We start from the raw sequence: 13684 nt of genomic DNA, 5'->3' as shown, positions 1-13684 counted from the left end.
TGAAACTGAAGTTCAGTTTAGGGCAATGGGTATCTAAGACTTGAAAAAAAGCTTGTATGAAAGAGAGATTATCTATAGCCAAGGTCTTTTCTAACTTTAATCAGGTGGAAAATCCTAAAATGATGTTCAGGACGTCACTGTCTAACACTGAAAATAAAAATGTCACTCACATGTAAGCTTTGAAACCAGAGGAAGAATCTACACGAAAGGATAGACAGTCTAGTTCTGCTGAAGCCTAGAAAAATGCCAAAGTCTCTGGAGGGAGATTTAGCCCTTTATGATGAAAGTATTAAAGTCTTTTGCACAGGTACTCATATTACTAGGCATGAGTGTGGGGACTTAAAAAAAACCCCACAAAATAAGACAGTGTCCCAAGTCACCTGGCATGGTTTTCTCACCGTATGGCAGAAGCAAATGCTGCAAAGCTGAAAAGGGCAGAATTGAAGAAAATGCCAGGGGGTCCAGACAGCCCCATCCATTTTAATAATATGCCCAGAGATTGTCCAGATTTTTGATCTAGGATATGTATCTTTTTGTTCAAGAAAAATATTGATAATTTTTTTCAGCAGAAACTCACCCGCCTGTGCCCTGTGAAGAACTGGGTTTCGTGGCAGTTCTTGTTCTTCACTGCCATTTAGAAATTCTCTTTTATTTTCTCTGCATTTTCTGTCAACCAGCTGCCACCCAAGACTGAACTAAACCCTCTGCCCCCTGTTAAAAAGGAAAAAAAAAGGAAAGGAAAAACATGCATACAACACAACCCTCTAATAAGTATATTCACAACTTCTATGCAAGGCGCTTAAGAAAACTAAAAGGTTAATATATTCTAACTAGATGTTGGGTATAGAATGTCAGATCTGTCAAATTTCATTATAACTTGCTGCTCATTGGAAAAGATTTGATTTCTTTTGCCACTGTCCTACTATGTTCAAGTCACAGACTGCCAGCAGCAGCTCACTGAAGACCACAGGCTGGCAGTGAGCGGGCTCGAGTGGGAAACCAGCCGCAAGGACCATCTGTTTCCGATTTCTAGCTGAGCCAAGATGTGCAGTGAAGTGCATTCCATTCACCAGGCCAGCTTCTCCCCTGCTCAAGTTATTAGTGTTACAAGTGAAATTATCTTTTCCAAACAGCAGGGGAGCTATAATCCTTATGGAACAGGACTTTACAATACACACAAGCACTCACAAAACACACACCCACAGACACAGACCCACACACACCATTCAGGCACCCTTTGTTCAAGTTGTGCGGAAGGCTTCCTGTAAATTTAATTACAGCCTTCACGGGGTTTATAAAGTATGTTTTATTAAGCATGATAACCTCTGCGGCAGCAGCATATACATTGGCCTCATTTAGTCTAATTGAATGATCAAGTATCTTTAGGATGCTTTTTGTGGGCATGGTTAAAAATGACAAGATGGATGCATTTAAACCATCTTAAAATGCAACAGCTTTCAGAAGCATAATGGCTTTTTAGTAAAAATCAATGGGAGCCCTCGCTTGGCTGGCCCAAGTGAGCTAGTCTCATGCAAGTAAACAGAGCGGAGACTAGTTAGCCAGCCATGGAGTCCTCAAGTTGACAAGTGACTGGTGTCCCCATGTAAGTTGGAAGACTGTAAAAAGCTACATTTTTGTGAGTCGGGATGGATCTTTTGTCTCAAGATTGATCATTTTTATAGAAATTTTGAGGTAAAGAAGCAAGACTGATTGTGTGTTGGTATAATAACAATGGCAAAAGAAGTCAGGAGGTCTTAATTAATTAATGTCATACACATGAGTTTAGTAACAACAAATGCTTACCGCTGTACTAGGTGCTCAGGATACAAATAAGAGAAATGTGGGACCTGCCATCAAGGAGTCTCCCAACTCGAGGAGGCAATGGAGCAGGCGCCTCTGTTACAGTGCAGTGAAACTCCGGTGGCTTCTAGCCTTCATTCTTCCGCATTCTCCATGCATGACCCTGGTTTGTTGTGCGTTCTCTACAGGCTTCACCTATAACATGGAGAGGGCAATGGCTTACTTTCAGGTAATATTGCTGGAATGAAATTAACTATGTAAAAAGGTGAAAGTCAGTGAAAGAAACTTAGCAGGTACTCTACGTCCATTAGTTTCCATTCCTTTCTAGTCATTCCCTGAATGCATGACAATCTCATGTATTGAAGAGTGAACTTCCAGCAGATTTCTCCTTTGTGGCTGAGTGGCATGTTGAATCCAGGGAGGCTGCCTCTTTGGCAAGGTGACTTTTTATTCACACCATTCAGCTCAGGCCAAAGGGTTCTGAGAACCAGCCCTGCATAAGGCACCAGACAGTGTCATGAACAATTAGGCACCTAATGTGTGCTTTTGTATGATATTGAATGAGAGACTGATTTTTCCAAAAAATGACTTTTTTTCTTTTCAAAGCAGAGATGGCATAAATTTGTTTAAAGTTGAGAGAAGGGAATGACAAAGCCTCTTATTTGGTAGGTTAAGAAAATGAGACCCAGCAGAGAGACTCACCTGGAGTCATGTAGCAAGTAAGTGGCAGAGACAGGGCTCCAACCCAGAGGTCCTAATATTCAGTGCCTCTGTTGCCACTGAACCACTTGTTTCATAGCATTTGAAGAGCTGTGTCCTGGATTCTGTAATTCAGAATTACAGCTGGATTCAGAGGCACATGAGATCCAGCCACTGCTGCCTCTGCTGATTATATTATACACCCGGCAGTTGGGCCGCTGTGCTTTATTCCTATTTATGGACAGAAATGAGGCATCTAGCACAGCCTGCTTATTGGGTTGATGGGAAAGGGAAGGACGAGTGTCCCAGGTGGGTGGCAAACTCTGAATCTTGGGTAAGGCTGAGTGGAGATTTGTGTGCAAGAATTTTATTGGGGAGGCTTTCAGGATCAACACCTGCAGGGAAGGAAAAGGAGACCTGGGCAGAGGGAGGAGTTAAAAATCCATGCAGTTCCAGCAAAGGCGTAGCTAATTCTACAGGGAACCCAGAAGCTGGGATCTCCCTGCAGAACTGTACCAAATTGATCAAGGGGACCAGACCTCTGTACTCTTGCAATGACCAACCAATCATTAAATGCAGCTTTGGGCTACATGAATATTTCAGCCAAGACAAAATCCAGAGGGGCTTTTAGCTGAGAATTGTCCACTTCCAATGTTCCCAGTAGCTGCAGGGTGTCAGATGGTATGCCGCAGGAGCTAACTGAACTTGGAGAAGTCAAATGGCTTTCTTAAGGACCCTGCCAAGTTAGTGGCAGACTTGAGCCTGGAGTTCATGAGTCCCAGTCCATAGATTTTATTTATTTCCCAAATGGCAGGGAGAAGGCTTCATGCATTATTTGAACAGAATATACCCAGTACACCTCTTCTTTTTAAGAGAGCTACATGTCTTTAAGTGAACATTGGGAACTGCCATATTCATTACCAGAATGATTGCTTTGGGAATTACTAATTTACAAAGGATTGTCTATTCATAGATACATACAGGAAGAGAAAGTCATATTTGTGAGTGAGAAGAGAAATCTGTGAGGGATCAGAGACAAGCTCTTACAAGGACACATCTAGGAGTGCCTTCTCCCATGGAGATGTAACAGCGGGCAGGGAAAGGAAGCCAAGGCAATGAGAACAATGGTGGGCATTTCTTGGCTTTCTCTCCAGTGACTGGCGTCTTTCTCGTCATATACAAAGGTTCAGGGAATGAATGAAAGAGATATTTGCAGTGTGACACTAAGCCCATGCAATCAGATCACTGTACCTCCAAGGAGCTTCTTGGTAGAATAATGTGTTGACACCTCCCTGGAGTCTTGCACCACCAGAGAAGAGAATTTGGGTGAGGAAAGCGGGAAGCAATGAAATGAAAAACTGATGTTTCTTGGTCCCTATATTTTCATCTCAAAGAAGCTCTCCCATCTGAGCACTTGGTCAGAAATGATATGAAATTAAAACGTCAGTGTCCAAAAGGTTCTGTGCTGTTTGTGGCTGCTTCCATGCTACACTGGTAGAGGAGGGTAGTTATGATGGAGACCATATAGTCTGTAAAGTATAAAATATTTACTATGTGGCTCTTTGCAGAAAAAGTTTGCTGACTCCTGGCCAAGTGAATGGGGCTTAGGGTTTGAAGTCCAACAGGCTTGGATTCAAATCCTGAGTCTTCAACATCTAAGTGTGATTTTCAACGAATTTCTTAAACTGCCTCTATGTTAGTTTGCTCACTTGAAAAATGGTCATAAAAATACTTTACAGGCTTGTAAAGATTGAAGAAGATACTGTCATATAAGCTTCTGGCACTAGTAAGCCTGAAGTAAAATTATTTATTAAAAATAATTAATGACAATTTCAATATTTTGAGCTATTAGCATTTGTGATAAGACAAATATGATAACATTATGAAATGCCATATTCATTGCCAGAATATCTGCTTTGGGAATTATCAGATAAAAGGCATTGTCTGTTAGTAGATTAATGAGGAAAAAGAAAGTCCTATTTGTGAGTGAGAAGACAAAGCTGTGAGGGATCAGAGACAAGTGTTGCCAGAATTTCTCAAAAAAGAATAATTATAGCTGAAATTGATTGAGTGCCTCCTATACCATGTTGCTAAGTATTTTACATGCTTTGCCTTGTCTGATCATCATTTCAAACTATGAGTTAGCAAGCATTGTCACTCAGTTTTGCATATGAGGAGACTGAGGTTTAGAGAAGTTATGTAGATTAAGCAACATAGACAGTAGGAGGCAGAGTCATGACTTGGGCCTGGAATGTTCTGATGCCAAAGTTTCTGCCTTAACTGCCGTGATTTTGTGAACATCTTCTGATGAAAGCAAGCGACCGAGTTTCGGGACCTACAGCAGTTCCTGGTGATTGGCATGTTGGAATATCACTCAGTTCTGCAGAAGTGCCAATTTATGGAAATGTTTATTGCAACTTCCTATATCCATTCTAGAGTCAGTTTTTCAGAAACTTCTCATGAGAACTACAACCAGGGTGACTCCTTGAGAATTGTCCTATTACGGGGTGTGGGGATATGGGTATTGCTGTACTGTGAGTGGATGAATGAGAGTACGCCTGTATGACTGGGATAAAATGCTGTGATTAATAAAATCTGTTTGGTCTGTAAGTATTATTTCTTGACATGGAAATAAGCTCATAAACTATTTTGCCAAAGACCAAACCTAAGTATAATGATCTCAATTTGCTAATTATGTGTGTATATGTATACGCTTTCAAAAAGATTGGAAAGGAATATGCCAGGATATTCAGTAGTTGTCCATATCTGGGTTCTTTCTATTTCTAGAATTCGAAAACAATGTAAAATTGTGCATAAATAAGAAAATATGTCTTTTTATGCCTGGTGTGCTATAGTCTATGGGGTCATGAAGAGTTGGACATGACTGGGTGATTGAACAAGAACAAGAAAATATGTATTATAAGTGATGTGGAACTATGTACCAAAACACTGAAAAATCCTTACATTCTTTAATGTTATCATTTCACCTTGGTACACGATCAAGGTAGACAAGTGCTCGGTAAATGTGGAACAACTATCGTATACACAGATGCATATTCATTTTAGTGTCATTTGAAATAGTGAAGTCAGAAAAAACATTCAGCATGGCACAACTACTCTCTAGTATATTATGTAGCTATGAAAGAAAATGTTTGCAAATGGAAAATGCTTATAGTACTGTAAACAAGCAGGATACAAAATGAACATACGGAAAGAGTGTAGTTCAGTGAAAACTCAACAATCTATTCATTAAAAGACAGAAAGAGCACAATTCAAGTGTTAATGGTTGTGTATATAATTGGTGGAATTATAATTTTTCTCCTTTTTCTGCTTGTCTGCCATTTCAAAAGTTCCTGTAATGAATGGATACTGTTTCCATAATGGAAACAAAATACACATAAAAACTTGTTAAAATTGGAGATCTGTGTCTATTGCTGACTAGTTTTAATGACCGCCCTCCCTGCCCACTGCCCCCCAGCCCCCTAACAACTGATTGCTTCTCTGTTGCCTCTTTGCTTAGCTGGATATTTCCCAGGTTAGTCACAAGAAATTTAACAGGAACACCAAGCTGGGAACCAGGAGATATGGAATCTAACCAGGGCTGTGCCACTATCTCTCTGAATACTCCTGGCTGAGTCCCTTTTCTTCCCAGGGCCTCAGGTTCTTTGTCTATAAAATGAAGATAACTTAGATGAGATCAGGGGTACTTGGAGATTGGGCTGAAAGAGAGAGACAGGTCTCAATAACAGTATGTAGTGATTCATATTTATTTTCTTTTGTGTATCTTCTATAGATATTTTCTTTGTGGTTATCATGGGATTTATGTAAAACAGGCTATTTTAAGTTGATAACAATTTAATTTCATTCACAAATGAAAATTCTATTCTTTTGCCCACCCTTTGTACTATTTATGTTACAAGTAACATCTTTTTAATATAGCATATCTATCCATTAACATATTTTTATAGTAATATTTTTATACTTTTGTCCTTTAGCTCCTTCAGTATATATTAAAAGTGATTTAATACCACTATTACAGCATTACAATATTCTGTATTTGTGTATACATTTACCAGAGAGCTTTATAGTTTCATATAGTTTGATGTTACTGCATAGCAATCTTTTTAAAGGACTCCACTTAGCATTTCTTGTAAAGACAGGTCTAGTGGTGATGAACTACTTCAGATATTATTTATCTGGGAAAGTCTTGACTTTTATTTTCTTTTTTGAGAGAGAATTTTCCTGAATATAGTATTCTTGGTTGGATTTTTTTTTTTTCATTTCAAACTAAAATTCTTTATTCATTAAACAATAACTTTCCATTTTCCCTTCCCCCCAGTTACTGGTAACCAACATAATACCTTCTATCCCTATGAAGTTGACTTCTCTTGGAAGTCATATAAAACAAATAATGTATTTATCCTTTTGTATCTACTTTATTTTACTGAAGATAATGACTGCAAGTGAAAGAGGCGAGTGAAAAATTCAACATTCAGAAAACTAAGATAATGATATTCGGTCCCATCAGTTTCGTTCAGTCGCTAAGTCCTGTGAGGACCTTTGGACTCAGAGGGAGAGGGAGAGGGTGGGATGATTTGGGAGAATGACATTCTAACATGTATACTATCATGTAAGAATTGAATCGCCAGTCTATGTCTGACCAGGATGCAGCATGCTTGGGGCTGGTGCATGGGGATGACCCAGAGAGATGTTATGGGGAGGGAGGTGGGAGGGGGGTTCATGTTTGGGAACACATGTAAGAATTAAAGATATTAAAATAAAAAAAAAAAGAAATAAACACGAGGGCAGCAAAAAAAAGAAAGTGAAAGAGGAGAGTGAAAAAGTTGGCCTAAAGCTCAACATTCAGAAAATAAAGATCATGGCATCTGGCCCCATCACTTCATGGGATACAGATGGAGAAACAGTGGAAACAGTGTCAGACTTTATTTTTGGGGAGGGGCTCCAAAATCACTGCAGATGTTGACTGCCATCATGGATTTTTTTTTTCTTTCAATAATTTAAATATATCATTCCATTCCTTCTGGCCTTTAAAATTTCTTCTTTGAAATTTGTTGATAGTCTTAGGAAGGCTTCCTTGCATTTTTCTCTTGCTGCTTTCAAAATTATGTCTTTGTCCTTGATTTTGACAATTTGATTATACTGTGTCTCTGTGAATTTCTTTGGATTGATCCTAGTTGAGATCAGGTGCACTTCTTAAATCCAGATGTCTGTTTCTTTCCCTAGATTGGGAAGTTTTTTAGCCATTGTTTCTTCTTTTTTTCTTCTCTTCCTCTCTAAGACTTCTATAATACATATATCGTTCCACTCAATGGTGTCCCATAAACCCCTTCAGCTTCCTTCATTCTTTTCTATCCTTTTATGTTTTGCTCATCTGACAGGATAATTTCAAATGACGTGTCTTCAAGTTCACTGATTCCTTCTTCTCAGTCAAGGCTGACATTGAACCCCTCTAGTGGATTTTCTATTAAGTTATTGTATTCTTCAACTTCAGAATTTCTTTTTGTTTTCATTTAAATATTCTCTCTCTCTTATGATATTCTCATTTTGTTCATGAATAATTTTCCTGAGCTCACTGAGCATCTTTTTGATGGATATTTGAAGATTTTTGTCGGGTGATTTGTATACTTCTGTTTCTGTAGGCTGGTTTCTGGAGATTTTATTCCTTTGATTGGGCCTTGTTTCTGTGTCTCTCCATGTGCATTGGTTGAGCTTTGCTGTTCAGTCATGAACTTGTGTCTAACTTTTCGTGATCCCATGAACTGCAGCATGCCAGGCTTCCCTGTCCTGCACTATCTTTTGGAGTTTTCTCAGACTTATGTCCATTGAGTCGGTGATTTCATCTAACCATCTCATCTTCTGCTGCCCCCTTCTCCTCTGGCCCTCAATCTTTCCCAGCATCAGGGTCTTTTTCAGTGAGTTGGCTCTTTGCATCAGGTGGCCAAATCATTGGAGCTTCAGCATCAGTCCTTCCAATCAATATTCAGAGTTGATTTCCATTGGGATTGACTGGCTTGATCTCCCTGCTGTCCAAGGGACTCTCAAGAGTCTTCTTCAGCACCACAAGACAAAAGTATCAGTTCTTCAGTGCTTAGCCTTCTTTTTGATCCAACTCTCACATCCATACATAACTACTGGAAAATCCATAGCTTTGAGTATATGGACCTTTTTGGCAAAGTAATGTCTCTGCTTTTTAATATGCTATCTAGATTTGTGTTGAGCTTTACATATTTAAAAACACAGTTGCCCCTCTCGCTCTTTATAGTCTGGCTTTGTACAGGAAAGCTCTTCACTAACCAACATGGCCAGAGATTCTGGGAGCCTCTCAAACCTTTCCTGGGGTTGCCAATTAGAGAGATTTGTCAACTTTTCCCCTGGAGCTTGTAGTGTCTTTGTTCCTCTGGTGTCTGTCTATGGTACCACAAGTTCTCTGGTGCTGTCACAAGTCACTGATTCTCTTTTGAGAAGACCCCCAGGTGTCCAGGGTATGCTAGTTCCACAAGTGCTCTGAGTCAGGCAGGAAAGAAACCAATCCCTCTGCGAGCCCCTTGAAAATGTGAATGTTGGATGCACATTCCACACTTTTCTTTCCCTCTCATGAAAGAAGCCACAAGAGTGTTTCCCTCTGATCCTGATGAGCTGTGCTCATTTCTTTCATGGTGTTACAAATTCTGTGATGTTGTCATAAACTGCTGAGCTCTCTTTGGTTCTCTGTGATGCCCAGATACTCAAGATATTCTGGTTCCTAATCAGCACCTCACATCAGGTGAGACAGAAACAGTTTCTTAGGTAGCTGCCCCCAAAGCTGGAGAGTTGGACATACATTCCACTCTTCTCTTTCTATCCCAAGAGAGAATCCATGAGTTAGACTTTTCCTCTTGATTGCAACCTGTGCCAACTTGGGGAAGGAGGTGATATGGTTGACATAAAATGCCTTTTCTTACCAATTTCAGTGTAGCTATTCTTGCTTTTGAGAATGCTTTGCTTGAAATACTGCAACTTTCTAATTTATAGGAATACTTATAAAGGCCTTTGGATCATATATATTGTTAAGTCAAGGAACAAGGTCTGGGGCTTCCTCTTCCACCATCATGCTGATGTGACTCTCTCATACCTCTTAAATAGCGAGAAAAGAAAAGTTGCTCATATAGTACTGTCATGCACAAAAGTACACACTTCCTATTCCCTGACTCCTACCTCTGGTCCCCTTATTTCCATAATCTTCCCACTCAAGTGCCTTTACTTCACTGTTGCCTAGCCAATGAGCTCTGATATTTCCTGAACAGGTACTAAAGTATCACCTCTAGAGTCAAACCATAGGGGTTTCCTCTCTGGGATTTGCACTGGAGGGGTGTACATATTACAAGCAAACCGAGAAAAGAGATTTATTCAAGAGCATATGGGCACCTTTGTTTCTTAGGGTCTGTTGTTGAGTGGCTGACACAAACCTTTAACCCTATATATCTTCTTTTATGACTAACACCTTTCAGGTCTCAAAGAAAAACTTTTTAGCATGTCTAGTCCATGAGATTTGAGCACAATATTTTTTCAAAGGGGAACCACTGTTTGAGATGATAGCTCACACCTTCATATGGCAACAAATTTCATTGTTAAACCTTCCAGGAGAATACTACAAAGTGAGGAATTAAATGACTTTTACTTAAGGTTTCAGTTCAGTTCAGTCACTCAGTCATGTCCGACTCTTTGCAACCCCATGAATCGCAGCACACCAGGCCTCCCTGTCCATCACCATCTCCTGGAGTTCACTCAGACTCACATCCATCAAGTCAGTGATGCCATCCAGCCATCTCATCTTCAGTAGTCCCCTTCTCCTCCTGCCCCCAATCCCTCCCAGCGTCAGAGTCTTTTCCAATGAGTCAACTCTTCGCATGAGGTGGCCAAAGTACTGGAGTTTCAGCTTTAGCATTATTCCTTCCAAAGAAATCCGAGGGTTGATCTCCTTCAGAATGGACTGGTTGGATCTCCTTGCAGTCCAAGGGACTCTCAAGAGTCTTCTCCAACACCACAGTTCAAAAGCATCAATTCTTCGGTGCTCAGCCTTCTTCACAGTCCAACTCTCACATCCATACATGACCACTGGAAAAACCATAGCCTTGACTAGACGGACCTTAGTTGGCAAAGTAATGTCTCTGCTTTTTAATATACTATCTAGGTTGGTCATAACTTTTCTTCCAAGGTGTAAGCGTCTTTTAATTTCATGGCTGCAGTCACCATCTGCAGTGATTTTGGAGCCCCCAAAAATAAAGTCTGACCCTGTTTCCCCTGTGTCCCCATCTATTTCCCATGAAGTGATGGGACCAGATGCCGTGATCTTCGTTTTCTGAGTGTTGAGCCTTAAGTCAACTTTTTCGCTCTCCTCTTACCATTTTATTGATTTCTTCTACTTCCATGCCATGGTGAGGTGTTGGATCAGGCACAATGTTTGTTATAATGACAAACAGCTTAAGCCAAAATTCACTGCTATGGTAGGGGCCTGGACTAGACCATAGCTTAGAAATACATCTCTTATTTCTATATCTCCTTTGCATGCATGCTAAGTCACTTTAGTCATGTCCAACTCTGTGATCCTATGGACTGTAGCCCCTCCTCTGTTCATGGGATTTCCCAGGCAAGAATACTGGAGGGGGTTGCTATCCCCTCCTCCAGGGGATCTTCCCAACCCAGGAATCAAACCCTTGTCTCCAACATCTCCTGCTTTGGCAGATGGGTTCTTTACCACTAGCGCCTCTTGGGAAGACCTTAGATCATCTTTGGTATCTCCTAAACATCTCTTGATGTTGCCTTTCTTGGAAAAGGAATCTTAATGCGATTCACACACTCATGTGAACCATTTTGATATTCATTCAACCATTCATGTCTTCATAACTCATTTGTTGAGTACCTTGCGTGCCAGTTCTGCCTCAGGCCCTGTGAAGCCTCAGTAGGGCCTGCCTGCCAGCTAGGTACCAACAACTTTCAGAACTGGGATGTAGAGAGTAATAGTAACTCCTTAAAATTTTTTTCCTACAGTTTATTTAGCTCAACTGTGCAGAGTAAGCACATTTAGAAAAATGAATCATACCTGAAATAGAACAACATAATCTTTGCAAGGGCTTCCCTGGTGGCTCAGATGGTAAAGAATCTGCCTGCAATACAGAAGACCTGAGTTCAGTCTCTGGGTTGAGAAGATCTACTGGAGAAGAGAATGGTTACCCACTCCAGTATAGCCTGGAGAATTCCATGGACAGAGGAGCCTGGCAGGCTCTAGTCATGGGGTCGCAGAGTTGGAAATGACTGAGTGACTAACACTTTTCAATCTTTGCAAGTGTTTATGAATGCAAGGTAAATAGATACAGGAGTCATACAAACACAGAACTATAAATATAAAGCACATGCACATATGATGTGTCTTGATAATGCATATGCAGAATGTTATAATATGTCCATTTCAAAACTAAATATTAAAATTCTCTTTAAAGATGCCAACAAGTTGCTAATTCATGGTAATTTCATCCCACTATAAAACTTACAATTCCAAGTACAACTGATACATAATTTTCAGTGCTGATATTGAAGCCTCAAGTTAGGAATTGGATAATTACTGTGAAATTGCATGGCTTTTGGTTTCTATACACAGGGAGAGTGGTGACAGGAGGAGGGTGGGTTCATTTTGTATATTTATAAATTATTCACCTTTTATGCTGGAGTTCTTGATTTTGCATTCATATATTCAAGTAATATCTCATTTTGTAAGCATTTGCCCACGGCTGAAAAATAATAGAGTCTAATAAAAACAAAACCAAGTTATTGGCCTTTGCTTTACAATGTTCTTGAAAAGAGAATCTCATTTTAAAATTGTCATTTCTAATCTCCAGATCTTTTGGTGACCTAACAAATTCATTTGAATTTTGGAGGTTAAAATGTTTTGTTTGTTTGTTTTGAAGATTCTGGGACTGTGACTTAGGCACAATGCATATAATTCCAAGAAAATTTGCAAGGAGTTGGTTGTTGTTTAGTTGCTGAGTCATGTCTGACTCTTTTGTGATCCCATGGACTGTACGCTTCTCTGTCAATGGGATATTTTAAGCAAGAATACTGGAGTGGGTTGCTGTTTCCTTCTTCAGGGGATCTTACTGACCCAGGGGTCTTCCCAACCCAGGGATCAAATCTGTGTCTCATGCATTGGAGGCAGATTCTTTACCGATGAGCCGCCACATAGAGCTATATTGGAAATATGAGCAAAGGAAATTTGTACCCAGCTTCTGATGCTATTGCTGACTTGTATAAAGGGTATTAGTAATTTTTGCTTGCTCATTACCTTTTCTACCTTCTGGGAGTCATTATCCTCCCATGATGTATTGTCCTGTTGGGAAAGTCAGCAAGGTACTCTGCCATCCCCAGACAGAAGGTGAGAAGGCAGCTCACACTAATCAATTTCTGATCTTACGCTTGGGAATATGAATACTGAGTGGGATGGAGAGATGAAAAGTGGAGCTGACTCATTGTATAAGCAGTGCTTAAAAGACACAACACTTCTGCTTAGATTCACAGAAAATCTATGGTTTCTGATATTTTCAAAATTTTGCTTTTAGTGTTTGCCTAGGACTCTCTGTTTTTTCATACCTTTAATATATTCCTTTTATCTGGGTGTAGGGGCAGAGTCTGATGTTATACCGAGCTTATTTGTGATGTTTACAATCCAAGAACCCTAACAGAATTTGGAATTTCAGAGACAATCATAGACTCAGAGGTTTTACATCTAGAGCATACCCAGGAGATCATTTAGTCCAACCTTTTCCTTTTACAGATAAAGAAATAGAAGCCTAGAAAAGAGGTGACTTGTTCAAGGCCATATAGATATTTGTTGGTAGAGCAGGAAATAGAATTAAATTTGTTCAGTTTTACCAATGTACATTGTTTGAGTTAGATCATAAATTTTAAAGCTATGTGAAAACTCAAAGGAGAACCTAGTCCATTTACTCAATTTAGATAATGCATTATTATAATTTTATAGGTGTGGTAGGATTCCAAACATTTGGAATTTTCCTAGTTTTGTAGATATCAGATCTTTTTTTAAAAAAAAAAATCCATGCTTTTTTATTTGGGAACTATCTCACTCAAACTCTGACTCTACATGATTCAAGTGGGACTGACCTTACTCCCAGGA

Source organism: Ovis canadensis, chromosome 1 (genome assembly GCF_042477335.2).
Source record: "Ovis canadensis isolate MfBH-ARS-UI-01 breed Bighorn chromosome 1, ARS-UI_OviCan_v2, whole genome shotgun sequence".
Taxonomy (NCBI): domain Eukaryota; kingdom Metazoa; phylum Chordata; class Mammalia; order Artiodactyla; family Bovidae; genus Ovis; species Ovis canadensis.
This window is presented reverse-complemented; position numbering follows the sequence as displayed.